Source organism: Hesperophylax consimilis, chromosome 16, assembly GCF_061612785.1.
Source record: "Hesperophylax consimilis isolate HC1 chromosome 16, BYU_Hcon_1.0, whole genome shotgun sequence".
NCBI lineage: Eukaryota > Metazoa > Arthropoda > Insecta > Trichoptera > Limnephilidae > Hesperophylax > Hesperophylax consimilis.
The window spans coordinates 21,218,165-21,234,102 of record NC_142851.1 but is presented as its reverse complement, the minus strand read 5'-3'; the positions used below and the strand labels follow the sequence as shown (position 1 = coordinate 21,234,102).

Sequence of the window (15,938 nt, the reverse complement as noted above, 5' to 3'; positions counted from 1 at the left end):
AATATAAGGAGATAAATTGTAGTAGTGAGAAGAGTGAATCGATAGTAGGTACCTATCGAATTATAGATTCTACATATACAGTGTGTATCGAACGTCATATCATGCAACTAGAACGTCATGGGACAAACGACTGCTGGCCACCACTGCTGGCCACCTAAAGCTGGCCGCCGACTGTTGGACACCTACTACAGTCAGTAGTGCTACTACTGACTGTAGTAGGTGTCCAACAGTAGCTGCTGTAGCCATCGCTGACGCCATCTGGGTGCGCTGATCCAATCAACAGATGCACGATGTGCTTCAATTTGAATCATCTCTGAAAGCATTATTTTGCCTGTTTCTATTTGTGTATTAAAACACAGTAATATTAAATACATACTTTACTTCTTAATTGGTTGGCTGTAAGAAATTTGAGTAACTCTTGGTACTTTCTGCACACCAGCACAATAAATGTAATTAAAATACTAATTTTAATTTGAATTGTCTTTAATTTTATGATGATTTGGACATAACATCTCAGGGTGTTTTATTTAAATCATTTCATAGGTCGAGGGTTGATCTGTGCCGGTGCTTAATATTTACAGTTTTTTCTTGTACAGGCCCACACGTCTCGTATACAGCTCCTTTGAGGTGATTTTATATACAAATTATCCACCTGTTATTATTATGACTATTACTGTGAGTAGTGAGTAAAGGTAGTGGAAGTGTCAAAGGATCAATAGATTAACATCAAAGTTGAATGTGTGAAGAATTTGCATTGACATTTTTTACATATTAATTCCGTTCCGATCAAAAGCTACATTAAAGCATCCCATGCAAAGTATGGTTAGACACAGTTAGTTCAAAAGAGTTATTTATTATTACCGCGTTGAAATGCTTCCGCTCGTAGTATGCTTTTAGTATGCATTATGCACCGTTCGTTTCACTGCATGCGAGCATAATAAATATGATATGCTTCTGCAAGGCGTAGATTCCGGAGCAGGCTCTCGAGACTAATACCTCGAGAGGGTGCCCGGCTAGAACATCTTTCCAGGCATATATGAGTACAGGCGTACCGCTGGTAGCTCGGTTGTAACCTCGCCCTTTCTCGATCTCATTTCTCAGAAACAGAGGCAACAACAGAGCTCTCCGAGGCAGGGAGTAGTGGGTGTAATGAGGGTGTTGCAATGAATATAAGTAAGATCATTTCAAGTGAACCAGCGAATCTAAAAGATAATTTAAATGGTTTAAGAATGTGTTAAAATGCTAGAAATTAACATCACATCGTTACAACTGAAAGTTTATTTGCGTAAGATGGCTTTCTGTCAGCAACTAAAACAAAAGGGCCCAAATAAAGTGTTGGAATAGAAGTTGGCTTGAGAGAATTCTCTACGCGCTTTTGTTCCGGAGGCCCGCCAGACACCTTCAAGTATACTTGTCATGTGTACTTGAAAGTGTATGGCGGGCCTTAACTGCAGAAATTAATGGAGGACCAATTGCTAGCAATTATAAAATTTTATCCGAATGACACCAACGGAATTCGAATTCAAATAATAATGTTAGAAAAAAAACATTACGATTGGAAAAGATTAAACTGATGAAAAGAAGGATCCTCATTTTCACAAATTATTTTACCACATGAAAAATAAATGATATCTCTTCGGTTTTTGGAGTCCGAAAATTTTCTTTCCGTTTATATTCGTTTTCGTAGTGCTTATTTGAGTTTTATCTGTTGTTATTTTTTTGTATTGTTTTCGGGAGAAAAGATACTTATCTCGTATTATTATTAGTTCAAATAATAAAATTACTAGTTTTTTTAGAGAAAAAAAATCCTACGAAGAGTCTCTTACGACTTCTGTAATTTGCTATTAATTACAGTAAGTGACTTACCGTGTCGTTGGCAATTTTGCCGTAAGTCACTACGTAAGTCACTACGTAAGTCACTACGTAAGTCACTACGTAAGTCACTACGTAAGTCACTACGTAAGTCACTACGTAAGTCACTACGTAAGTCACTACGTAAGTCACTACGTAAGTCACTACGTAAGTCACTACGTAAGTCACTACGTAAGTCACTACGTAAGTCACTACGTAAGTCACTACGTAAGTCACTACGTAAGTCACTACGTAAGTCACTACGTAAGTCACTACGTAAGTCACTACGTAAGTCACTACGTAAGTCACTACGTAAGTCACTACGTAAGCGATGGGAAAAACTGTAAAGGCATCCACAGAATAGAGAAGAAAAGACTTATTATATGATTATACCATTAAATCATATGATAGCCATATACACAACTGCTTTTTTACATAATAAAATATTCTATGGAACTTCATTTCTAAGTTCTTTCTACGTGTCCTTTATATTATAGTTATAAGTGATAGACGGCAACTATTTGTCATAAATAAACTTAATCCATATAAAGTCCTCTTTTACTTAATTAATGTGAGTAAGTAATTCGCCATACTAAGTACCAACATTAAGTAAATTGGCTGGAAAAACATCATAATATGTCCATGTGAACGAAAGTGATCAAATACAGATAATAAAAACGAATAATTGCCGATAGCGACCAGTGGTGGCTCGTGACTTTTATGTGTTCTAGAGTGCTAATATTACATTATTGATGTTGTTGAAGCTGAAAACGATTCGTGCGGCGCACGGCCAAACTGAAATTTCCTGAAAATTTTCATACAAAAAAATGAATTTTCTAAAAACAATAAAATCTTTTTCAGCTACAACGATAGTAATAATGTCATTTTTTGTAATATTAGCACTTTAGAACACCCAAAAGTCACGAGCCGCCACTGATAGCAACACTGTTAGCAAATTACGTTGGAAACAATTCGATATTCAACCAAATTGGTAACCGAAAACCCAAAGCCTAGCCCCCACGTTAACCTTTGCATCATTACACGGAGGAATATTGAACTTATTGAAATAATAACTTGACGAGCTCGCTTATTGGAAAGCTTTCCCCGGAGGGCTTTAAAGAACCTCGAGAAAGGCCAATAATTTACTGGCGATAGTAAAAAAAATGTCCGAAAAATGTCGATAAAATAACGAAAACCTCCATGAAAATTAGGTAAAATACCGATAATGGTGTCAGTGATTAGCAATAATTAAACAAAAAAAAGACAATTTATATTCGAGGCCAGAAGATTAATCGATGAGAAAAACTTTTAATTTCAATATTATGCGACCGGAAAGTTACGAAGTGCGGAATAAAAACGAAGTGACACGTAGTCGGTAGTATTGATTCCACTGCAGACAAACAACGAAAAACTTCGGGCACATCTACATTCCTACATGTCTATTTTACTAACGTATTACGGAACACACGTGCAATTCTGTGAGCTTTTCATTCTGGCCAACTTGGTTCGTATTCCGAGAAATTTCATCCGTGTAGAAAAATAAAGTTAGAAAATAGACAGCACAAAACGCGGATGGAACATTGGTGTTATTATATATATAAGACACGAAAATGTGTCGTTCATAATGCAAGAGATAAAATTGAAATAAAAATGGTATGAAAGTAATAACCTCAGTTCTTAAATATGTACATCTAAATTACGAGTATATCACCCGAAATACCAATCATTATTTTTTCAGTCAGTCTAGCGGTGAACGTCGAAGTAAGTGGAAGGTTTATTATCATGTTTTGTGAAATTGTTCGTGCGGCTTGTTCAATGGATGTTATTTCCGTGGCAATTTTCAGAGCCTCCAAAATAGACGCTCTTTATTGTACAATTTTATATTGATCGTACTGCGGCAGAAGTCGGGTCATACGGTGTATTTTATTACGGGAGAATTAAAACATTATATAAATTTAAATATTATAAGACCTCTGGCCGACGCGTGTTTATATTTTTTTTTATAATTTCTACCGATTTATAACAAGTTTCTCGTTAACTCTTTAAGTTTTTTAGTTCCAAAAAAAATGTTATTTTTGAAGACAATATATACATTTGTAATGCCGAAACGTTAATTATATGAAATTCCCTCAATTGAAAAAAAAAACGCAAAGTAAGCTAAGAAAATTATTGAAAACACGTTTTGATATGTTATAGACATGAAAAATTCACAGCGTATTTTTAAATGCAACTAAAGCATTTGTCGAGAGATTTTTGCTCTATTTCAAACGAGTCGTGTTTTATTAAATATTTTCACCATTTGCGCTTAATTATTATGTTTTTTTTAATATTAGCGCGCTCCCTCTTACATTCATATTTACATATCTCCCATTCAAATCATCTGTGAACGCTTACTACGGGGCCTTAAATATTTTTTTTTCTCTGAACAGCGAGATATCATATCGACGTATTTTCGACTCTCATGAATAGGGCATGAACCAACTTTGGTGGCCGATAGAGCTAAAATAATAATGTTACATGTAAAAGGTACAATAAATAAAATAAATAAACAAATAAATACCCAAATTATCATTTCCGAGTGCATAATTGACTCGAAACTGCATATATCTATCGGTAACGTAAAGCCAGATCAAGTCGGGAAGTAGGGTTTGCTCCAATGTTTTCGTTTTTGTCCAATGTTTTGAAAATATGTTGCCAAGAGAGACCCGTCTAAGTGCGTTTAGCGTTTAGCGTCGCAGTTCTGGATTCCAGATCCTGAGTGCCCTGTCCGTGCCAAGTCTTTTCATAATATAATAATGAATCCATAAAGAATCTACTAGGTACGGAAAATTTCGCATTTTTCCCCGAGATGACTAGCAAATTTCTAAAGATTTTAAAATAATGCCTAACCGCCATTGTTATCAGCAAGAATCTCTATAAGTAAATCATTAAGAGCTGCCGATTTCTTCATCAATCATCTTTCCAGCATGTCTAACCCTGATTTAATGTCTGCAGAATCGTAATAAATCAAATAAGGCTGCTTTTTAAACTCCCCAACTGCGGGCGCCATTTAAAGTCGTCTGTAACTCTTCTCGTAAAGTGAATTAAGGGTTGAATGGCCACGAGGGGAAGATAACATTAGATATCACAGCAATCTCCCTCAGACGAAGTCGGTCTATTTATGGGGGCATTTCATCCCCAGCTAAGACGAGAAACTTTCCTCCATTAAGTTCCAGCAAAAAAATGAACAGAAGAGATGATAACTTTTTTTTGCGAGGTTTTGGTCTGAAAAGAAATTGAAGTTTCTCTGGAGATGACGAGAAATTCTCTTGGAAGGCTGTGATATTTACAAACACCGGTGGAAGGGGTATCAGTAAACACGCTGCACCCTCTTCTCTGTATAGGATTACAAAACCAAACACAGATTTATTCCAGTTACACAGCCTCTTAAAATCACGGCTGAGTATATAATCCGTTACGTTAATCTTACATGATGATTTTTTCGTTGCCGACGTTGAACTTTCATACACGTAGTTAATTATAATACAAAATGTATCGTTGTAACAGCGTTCAGTTCCAGCCGTGTAAACAGAATGTATGTGAATAACAAATTAACATTTTTTTTAATCTACACAATTCTAAACGGTTTTGTGTGTTTTACTCTATATCACTCCATTTTATCGTTCTTGACATTTATCTCACAAACCTGAATCTTGCTAAAGTGCGAAATCTAAATTATATCTAAAATATAATATAATAAACTTTAGTTTCGAACACCGCGTTTAGGCTTTGCTACTCGCTCAATATTTTGAGGTAATTTAAGGTTATAAGTTTTTATTTTATTTTTTATACATGTTTATTAAAAGGGTAAGGTTACAACACTTACAGAAAATATGTTGCAATTTATTTAAGTAACGATGTGTAACGCTGTCTGACACTGCAATACTGTCCGAAACGTTAACTAAAATACGAGGTAGCGCAACACGGCATAATACCCCAAAAATAAATCACTACAATACTTTTGGCAGTGAAAAACTCAAATCATAACCGTTAGAATATTCAGTTATTTTCAGTTTTCAAAAAAACGCCCCTGAATTAATATTATTTCACAAAATTAGCTAAATAACAGCTAACTAAGGATGTTAATTTTATTTCATGTAAATTTGGCCTTACCATTATTTATTTGTATTCTATCAACTCCCATACTAGGCTCGGAGACCGGATAACTCAACACAATAACAATTCAACACACTTTTAAAAAGTGATATAAAGTCTTGAAAAGTGATGGAACAAAAACTAGGTTAAATGGGTTACGTAATTTAGGTTTACAGGTTAGTTTTTTCATCGGGCATAAGCCAGGTAGTTGGAAAAATCACACAAATTATAATATTTTAAAATTTATAAAATAAAATTTTAAAAATAAAAGTTTAAAAATTAATCGCCTAATAAATGACTTTATACCACTTTTTAAAGGTGTGATGAAATGTCACTGTGTTGAGTTATCATGGAACCAACTCGCATTTAAATCAGCAGAATAATTTAAGTTCGAAGTTGTTATAGAATATTTATATACTCATTTATTTTTATCACAATCAGTAAGATCTCATGCAACCTCATACTTCTAGTAAATCTATATAAATCTGGGAAAAAAATAAATGAATATATCTATATTCCTTTTATGGTCAGATTCTGGAATAGTTCGCAGGTAATTGTAACTTCTTTTCTATTGCAACACACCCGTCGCACCTACATATTTACAGATTGAGTACTCACCGTGCTCTGATTAAGAATAATAAGTCGGTAATTATGAAATTCATTACTTGTTCATTTAAGACTCATTTCATAATTTTCAATAGGATAATGAATAAGCAATGTGATGTATACTATATTTACCTACCACCCTTAGCTGTTGTTATCACATATAATTTGTCATTAGGTAATAACATACAAATAACAACTGTGCATATACCTGAAAAAAAAAATTTCATTGCAAATACCTACGCACTATTTTGGCCACATCGCTGTGTATTTCAAATGTTTTTGTATGTATTTATTTTATGTCAACATATTCTTTGCAACATCTTTACAACTTAAGTACGCTCCATGCTCTGAGCTATATTTTTTTGTTAATATCATTTAATAATTGTTGTTTTGTTAATATCATAAAATCATTGCAAATACCTGCGCACTATTTTAGTCACATTCTGTGTATTTCTAATGTTATTGAATGTATTTGTCATTTTAGTTGCGTTCTTGATGCTAACTTATTTATCTTACCAATCTATTACCACCAAAAGATCTACTACCACTCTATAACCACTTTTATTGCTATTATTCACTTTATTATAAATATTTACTTTAAGATTGATAATTATGTAAACATAATTTCCTTCGTTTGTACCTTCACGGGATATACCTACATTTTCGACAAGTTTTCACGGGCTCAAATTAATATACACCCATTATTATTCTTATTATTATTATTAATTACATCGCATATTATTTGCTTTTGTTTTATGAGTCACACCACCAACAGCAACATGTATAAAAAAGTATTAATATGGATTCTATATTGGATGAAGAACTAAATGACGACAAGGAAATCAATATCAACATAGATGACCCATCAGTATGTAATGAATTTCTTAACCATTCTGCTCTCTCTATATATTGTATGAATATAAGATGCATAAAAAAAAATTTCGATGATACTATAGCTGTTCTCGACGCAATACAACATAGATTTGGCATTATCGTTTTTAGTGAGGCTTGGTTGAAAGATTCAATCTATATCCCAAGTATTACTGGATATTCATCACATAGCACCAAAAAAAATTATTTACAAAATGATGGAGTTGTCGTTTACACTCGGAATGATGTCATAGTTTCTGTTGAAGAAATAACTATTCCACATGCCAACTGTCTTAAATTACAACTACCTTATAATGTATGTGTTTTAGCAGTTTATAGATCTCCTTCTCAAGCACACATTGATACCTTTCTTGACCACCTAAATAACTTACTACGTTCTGTATCAACACATAACCATGAAGTGATTTTATGTGGTGATATAAATATAAATATTCTGGATATGAACAGCATAAAAAGTGAACAATATCTTTCACTTTTGATTTACCACGGTCTAAAACCTTTAATTATTTCACCGACTAGAGTAACATCAAGTACTGAGAGTTGTATTGATCACATTATGGTTAAGTCAAAAGACGATCCTCAGAGTGCTGTATTCAGGACCAGTATTACAGACCATTTTGCTACATTATTGAAATATCCTAAATCCAGAGTAACAAAATCAAAAAAAATAGACGTAAAGCTTAGACTAACTGTGGATAATGACCTACTAAATTCGACACTGAAAGAGGAAACATGGGATACAGTCTTATCCACCAGTGATGTCAATACTGCAGCTGATAATTTCATAAGACGTCTAAAATTACATATTGGAAATTGCTCATATACTAAGAGAATCCATTGTAATAAAAAGCACTTGAAACCATGGATAACTTCTGGAATTGTTAACTGCCTCATTATAAGTGACAAATTACACAAGAGTTGTCGTAAAGAACCAAATAATATCGAACTGTTTGCACATTATAAAAGATACAGAAATTGGTGTTCTAAAATTATAAAAACGACCAAACAGACATATTATAAAGGGAAGCTTCACGAGGTAAAAGGAAACATAAAGCAAGAATGGAAAATAATAAAACAAGCATTGGATTTGCAAAAGGAATCAGTGCCCATAAATAAACTGAAAGTAAATAATAACATTGTATCCATAAATGATAATCCAACAGTCATTACTAACCATGTGAATAATTTTTTTAGTGATATAGGTCAAAATTTTGCTAATCTTTTGTGTAGTGCAAATAACACCAGTGAAGAATCTTTAGTAAAAAATTATAATCCAACACAATCTATGCAAAATGCCTGCTTTGAATTCAAACCAACGAATTGTAATGAAGTTTTAAATGTGATTAATGAGCTAAAATCAGGTTTTTCGAGTGGAAATGACAATATAAGTGCAATGGTCTACAAACAAAATGCTTCTGAACTAGTAATACCTATTACACACATTGTAAATGTTGGTTTTGAGAATGGCTTGTTCCCTAATCATTGCAAAAATTCCAAAGTTATTCCTTTATTTAAAGGAGGAGATAACAAAGATGTAAATAACTATCGACCTATCTCCTTGCTAAATACGTTATCAAAAATAATAGAGAAATTAGCTAAAATTAGGTTGATGTCTTATGTAAAAAGATATGAAATTCTCTCAGATAATCAATTTGGCTTCCGAGAGAACATGGGAACAAGTGATGCTGCATTAAAAATGATCACCACAGTCGTAGAAGCTCTTGATACTGGCAATAAAGCAATGGCCGTCTTTTTAGACCTGTCTAAGGCATTTGATACCGTATCCCACGGTTTACTCTTAAAAAAACTCAGTTCAATGGGTATTGTTAATAAATCTTTAGATTGGTTCAGATCATATCTTGAAAATAGAACACAGAGAGTAATAATTAATGATCACATTAGCTCAAATAAATCAATTGTATATGGTGTTCCTCAAGGTAGTGTTCTGGGTCCAATTCTATTTTTGTTATATATTAACGACCTCTGTAAACTGAAATTTTCTGGATCTTCAATTGTATTTGCAGATGACACTGTCTTGGTGTTTGCTGCTGACACGTGGAACGAAACGTATGCTAAGTGCGAGGCAGGATTAAGGGCAGTCAAAAATTGGCTTGATCAAAACTTGTTAACCTTAAACATGAACAAAACTAAATATATTACTTTTAGCATTTCCTCTGTAAATCAACCATCTTTGGAACGTTCATTAAAAATACATTGTTGTGTGCAGGAGTGTAACTGTCAATCTTTGGAAAGAGTAGACAACATCAAATACCTGGGTTTAATTATTGATAAAAATTTAAAATGGAACAATCACATTACTACATTAAGAAACAAAATAAGAAGGCTAGCCTACATTTTCAAAAATCTAAGAAACATATTGGACAAAGTTACATTAAAAACTGTATATTATGCTCTAGTTCAATCAATGCTTTCATATAATGTTGTCTGTTGGGGTTCTTGTAACAAGACTACCTTAGAGCCTTTGAATGTTGCGCAAAAATTAATTTTAAAAATAATGTATAAGAGAAATTTTATGTATCCATCAAAGTTATTATATAGTGAAAGCAAAATTATGACAATAAGGCAGTTGTACATAATACAGGTTCTCTGTAAATTTTTCAACAACACTATTACTGCCAAAAGATCTCAACAAGTGCGCAGCACTAGAATGGGTTCTTCTTTAATATTAGTATCAGCCGGTGTATACCAGAACATCCTTCGGACAAAGGAGTTTTTCATATAAAGCTCCGTTGCTATATAATATGCTTGGAGAAAATATAAAAACTATAGGTACGTTAAATTCATTCAAGAAAATGGTCAAAATCTCCGTACTAGCTGAGAATGATGATTTTGGATCACCCATGTTGTCGCTTATATCATAATTCCTTGTGGAAGCTCTGTTTCGATACAATCCTTATTTACTTACTGCGCATGCACTTATTTACTTCTAAAATAACTTTTGGTTATTTATTATTATGTTACTTATTATTATTATTATCTACTTAATTATCGTATTAATATTTACTTTAATTATTGTCTAGCTAAAATATTTACTTACTTACTTTTTATTATAATATTATCTACTTACCTATCGGTTATTATTTACCTTTTTTTATTTAGTTATTTTTTATTTTTTCTTAAAATCTATTATTCATACTATCCATGTTGTAATTGTCAGTATGGTTTCCCTATGCTTGTGTCTGATAAGCCAGCACAGGTACCTTGTACTTTAGTTAACAGAAGAATATTATTGTTGCCAACTTACTTAATAATGCTTCTTTTGTTGACTTTTTTGTTTTTTGTTTTTATTTTTTTCATACATTTGTTACTAAAATTTTGTTTATTTTTGTCTACCGGTCTCGAAACGTCCGTGTCATAAACTTTTCTTTTTTTGTTTAAATTTAATTTAATGTTGTTAATATTTTAAATTTACATATATGTATTTTTTTAAATGATATTATTGTAAAGCTGCACATCTTGATACAGGAATGCCCTAGTGAGATGTGCAGAGTATGCTTTTTTATGTAAAAACTGTTTTTTGAATTAAATAAATAAATTTAAAAAAATAAAAAAAAATAAAAAAGAAGTTCAATACTAACTCAAGGAGCCGAGTTGGTATCTAAATTCGTAATAAATGAATCGGTAAAGCTTAAATTTTTATCGGTAGATTGGAAGCCGGGTTAGTGGTATTGAACTTCATAATAAATTAATCGGTGAAGCTCGCATTGTGATCACATGAGTTAGTATTGAACTTCGTAATGAATTAATCGGTGAAGCTCGCATTTTGATCTGCAGATTGGGAGCTCAGTTAATATTGAACTCCGTCATAAATTAATCGGTGAAGCTCGTGATTTTGATCAGCAGATTGGAAGCTCAGTTAGTATTGAAATTCGCAATAAATTAATCGGTAAAGCTCGTATTTTGATCAGCAGATTGAGAACTGAGTACCCTAAAACAATCTTTATTTATTTCTTATAACTTATAACAAAGCTCAACTTCATCGAAGGTTTTCACTCCAATAAATAGAAGACAGCCAACTTATGAGATGGGCTGACGACCTGAAAAGCTTCAGATAGTTGGGGGCTGTTAAGAACCGACCAAATTGAACATTTTTGCAGTAGGCAAATATCCAAAGCTGGACGCCAGAAGACTTATGAATTAAAAATTATTAAACTTTTAAACCATTTAAATAATGTAGGCATACGAAAATATAAATGGAACAAAAGAACAACAAATAAAAGCTATAAAGTTAATTACGCAGTATTTTTTTATGCTAATACAATCGGTTCCATAAATAATGTAAGCGTTCTGCAGAACAATTTCATCTAATTGTTGTAAAGATAAAATCTGGTTATTTATTCACGGTGTCCATTTAAATTCTCGGCTTTGTGTTGAATGGTAAACAGGCTTAACACACCCGATCCTTTTCAACAATGGATATGGCACGCAGTCAGTCGCAGAGGTAGAAATTATAATTACCCAAGATTTTAGAAATACGGTGGATTACCTGAGGCATCCAGTAATAATTGAGCTCTCTTATCAAAGAGTGATAATTATGAAATAATACTGCTATTTTTTCTAGTCAAGACAAGAAGTTTTGCATACTCTCAAAATATACCTAAATAATATTTTATCATGATTATTTATTATGTCACAACGACTGTGTAGAATTTACGTTATTGTACAATCATAATGTAAACAAAATAACTAAAATTTTCTTGATTATTCATTGCATGAAGAATGAAGAAAAAACCACCACAAAGGGATTTGCTGATACTATGCGTACGGCACACATACGTTTAACACAATTTCAGTTGAGGAGGTGAATTTGTAAAGTTCAAAGTTGCAATAATTCATTTTGTAACCATAGTATGGTAAATATAGGTTACTTTGGTTTCGATTTATAGGCCTTTTTTCATCACTTATCAAGAGTGTGTTGAATTGTCACTGTCCTGAGTTGCCATGGAACCAATTAATTTAAAGTTGTTTTGATTCAAATAAAAAGATTTAAACTCTACCCCTTGGCGGCCTTGCGACTTTCGTACAATCATCACAGCAATAATTTAATAATAACGAATACGCCAATTCTTGTAGCCGTCACTAACAGTCGGTGAAAAGAAAATCTCTAGAAGGGTGATATACTAATCAGAAAGAAAAATGAAGCCAGTTTACGTAATATTGTTGCTTTTCGACTTCACCAGACACTCTCAGTATTGACATAGTGAAAAGACGTAATTCAAAATTCAAACATTTCTCGAAATATCTTTCGCTGTGTTTGGTGACCAGATCTGATTAGCCAGGTATCTAATTCTCATCTCATTCCCCATTCTACTCCCGCTAGCCTCTCAACTAACCCCAATTGGGGATGCTAATTCCCAAATGCTGTAGTCACATTATTCCCGTATTCATTTTTTTTTTAATTGACCTGTTGTAGAATGAATTTCGATGTTTGAAAATGTATTGATCAATTTCATCCGAAGCGAGGAAAAATGTGGTAATCTTCAGACACAACGACACGCCCAAAGGACACTTCTGTCGGTTTATCTCTTCAGTGTCTACTTCAGGGAGGTACTCCACCACTCTCGGTGGCAAGCTCTCGTCGAGGAAGGGTGGAAAGAGGCGTGTTTCAGATCTGCACAATTTTCCCGCAAACTTTTCCAAATTAATTAATTGCTCAGTGTGGTTCCGGCCCCTTCCACGAACAGTGGAAACAAACTCAATAATCTGGAAATATTCAAACAGACATTTGTATTAATTTATTCGCAGAACTCGGTAGAAATTAATTTCATGAATTCAGTGACTTAGTAATTTCATAAAAATTACTTTCGTCTAGTTGTTATTTTCACCGCCTACGGTAGTTTTCAACGGTCAATAATTTTCACCAAGCATTATATAAAGCAACGGAGCTTTATAAGAAAAACTCCTTTGTCCAAAGGATGTTATGGTATTCACCGGCTGATACATTAAAGAAGAACCCAATCTAGTGTTGCGCACTTGTTGCGTTCTTTTGGCAGTACCTATCAATTTTGTTAAAAAATTTACAGAGAGCCTTTATTATGTACAACTGCCTTGTTAACATAATTTTACTTGCACTGTATAATAACTGTGACGAATACAAAAAAAATTTCTTATTCAGATTTCAAATAATGTAGAATGGAGTTTTTTGGGAATATTTAGATAATGATTACCTGTCGATAATTAACTGTAATTAATTATAGAACAACAATCCCACATCTAATAAAAAGTTAGTAAAAAAACGATGTGTTAAAGTGGAGATGCACGAATCCACAAAAATTACAATGCGGTACTCAAAATTAATAAATAAACCAATTTTATTAAGAAAGCGATAAGTCTAGACTTCAGTATTAGCTAAAATTAATTATTAATCGTCTGTTATTTTCAGCGCTTTCAGACATTTTTAGTTATTAATACTAGTTTTTCGTAGATTCGTATCGGCCATTAAGAGCACTGGGTCGTCAAATCAGAGACAACAGTAACTGTTTTATTCGGTAGACTAGCTGACGTATTCCTGGCGTTCTCGACTCTTCTCTACTGTCTATAAATATAATATGCATGTATAATATATAGAAACCTTCCGGAAGAAATTCTCTAAGTGACAGTGAAAACCCTATCAAAATCCTTTGCGTAGTTTAGAAGAAAACAGCGCAAAAGCAGACAGACGCGAAGAGAATCTCTAAATGATAGAACCCTATAAAAATCTATTGCGTAGTTTGGAGGAACTAAGCTCACGAACAGACAGACGCGGATAGCGACTTTATTTTAGTATAATAGAGAAGACAGAGATTTTTTAATTTTTTTCTAATTTTTCGGAGATTCGTATCAGAATCAGAAACAACAGTTTATTTGGTAGATACAAAATACATTTAAAAAAATAGAGTTCTATATTCCATCGTCTGCAATCCCTCGATGGTGAAAATACACATAGTATAAACACTGTTCTATAATTGACTGATCTGACATTATGGCATCGATTTTATATTACGTAATCAAATAAGTGGGGTGTATATTAACGACTTAGGAAAGTGGTGTCGTGTTTCAAAATGAAAATAGCACCAAATAAAAAAAAAACTTAACTATCTATGAATTAACTATTGATGGTGAAATCCTTTTGAATGTTCACTTCTACAATTTCAAAAATAAAGAAGAATAGTGATTATGATTTTACAATTGAAATTTATCGGTTCACGCAACTATGTCCAGTTCGTAACTACATTTCCAGTGTAAAAAAATAAGTCAAGACCCCATATAGTTTGCTCCATATCTCAATGCATCGATACGAATTTTTCGAAAAATTTGTATTGAAATTTCGTTAGAAGCCGAAAGCGTTTCTATTCAATGTGTAAAGAAGATTAATTGCTTTCAAAATTACAAAAAATATATTATAATTTGGGATAAAAACTGGCGGTCGTTGAACTTATTTTATAAATTAAACAAATAGAAGATGGTAGGAATTAGGAATCATATGATCTCGGTGGTCGGGGGTACAGCTCTCGACTAGCAATCCGGAAGTAGCGGGTTCAAATCTATAACTATACTTTTAAAATAGTATGTTTGCGGCACGTTACCGAGTGGAAGATACTCTCAGTATCGCCCTGATAAGACCACAATTCAAAATTGAAACATCGCTTGAAATGGCTTTAGTCTTGTTTGGTTCCTCTTCCTCTTCCCTTCACTACATTCAGTCTCACAAAATATCCCCATTGGGGATGCCATAGTCCCACTGGCTCTAGACGATTTGGAGCAGAAGGGAATTTTATGCTGCATTCACATAAAAAAAACAGAGATTACTAAGGAGTGCTCCTCGATATAAGTAGCTTAAACGAATGGGTCAAAATGAAAACCTTTTAAATGTTCATATAATTTAATGACCATCGTGTAACCCCAGTTTAACAATAATGATTATGCAGAACACTTATATAAAGTTAATCAATAGACAGACTGGATTCCAGCCACACTGTAACAGGATCTCGGGTAACTGGGCCACGGAGCATCATTTAGGTCACAGGGACCCATCTGTGTTCCAGTGGATAGTAACAGTGACCCAGTTTGCGACCCCTGGAAGCCTTAATGGAGGGCACGCATTGATACCCCTATCACGTTTCATCCCCCCACCCCTTCGCAATCAAACAAGAGGGGTAATGTTCCGTTTAATGAGTGCAGGAAATGAATACTAAATAATATCTTATCGTAAGAAACGGCAGGAGTAATGTGGGTAACGATCCAGACAGATTCAGATTATCTAACTATTGCCATAATATTGAAATTCTGGAATAAGTTAGTGGGAATTTATTCACCCCTAATAACATTTTCCTTCCCAGTACTTCCTCAACTTCCTCTCCTTCAAAAGACCCCCCCACACAGCATCCCCAAATATGACACAGGTCCTGAGGGAAATTATTTAGCTATTTCAATTATCTGAAACTTTTATATGCAAA

At 33.4% G+C, this 15,938-nt stretch overlaps 1 protein-coding gene across 2 annotated transcripts in view; it reads right to left on the bottom strand.

Annotated features, from left to right (window-relative positions):
• The window catches only part of LOC149416879 (synaptosomal-associated protein 25), a 99,693-nt gene that overhangs the window by 35,090 nt on the left and 48,665 nt on the right, over positions 1 to 15,938 (bottom strand). The gene's annotated exons all lie outside the window — the stretch shown is intronic.